This window comes from Sinocyclocheilus grahami, unplaced genomic scaffold (genome assembly GCF_001515645.1).
Source record: "Sinocyclocheilus grahami isolate Dianchi unplaced genomic scaffold, SAMN03320097.WGS_v1.1 scaffold6035.1, whole genome shotgun sequence".
NCBI classification, from domain to species: Eukaryota; Metazoa; Chordata; class Actinopteri; order Cypriniformes; family Cyprinidae; genus Sinocyclocheilus; species Sinocyclocheilus grahami.
Window position 1 is genome coordinate 4,635 of NW_015510564.1, and position 480 is coordinate 5,114.

Sequence of the window (480 nt, forward strand, 5' to 3'; positions counted from 1 at the left end):
TTTTTTTTTTAAATAACACAATGTTTTTTTATGTTGTTCGATTCTGTTAAGGGGTCTTAAACCAACTTTTGTTATTTAAATTTTCTTAATATTTCTATTTAGCCTTCATACATTTTTTTTCAGTTTTAGTTTAGTACTTTATCTTTAACTTTTTTTTTGTTACTTTCCAATGCAACATTTTCATCTAATATTTTGCTTCTGCTTTTTTATATTCTATTTAGTTTAAATCACAGAAAAATGTTTAAGATTTTTAGTCTTTAGTTTCTTAGTTTTAGTTAACAATAACAACAGTGTCAGTATATTTTAGTACAGCGTTCCATCCACCTTGATGAAAGAATACAGATGTTTAAGTGTTTCCAAGCCAAAAAAAAAAAAAGATTTATGGTGGTGAGTTTGCAGTCTGAATTTAATGTAATGATGAAGGAACATAGAGTGCAAAAAGACTCACAAATCACTGAAACATGACATAGAAAAAAAATT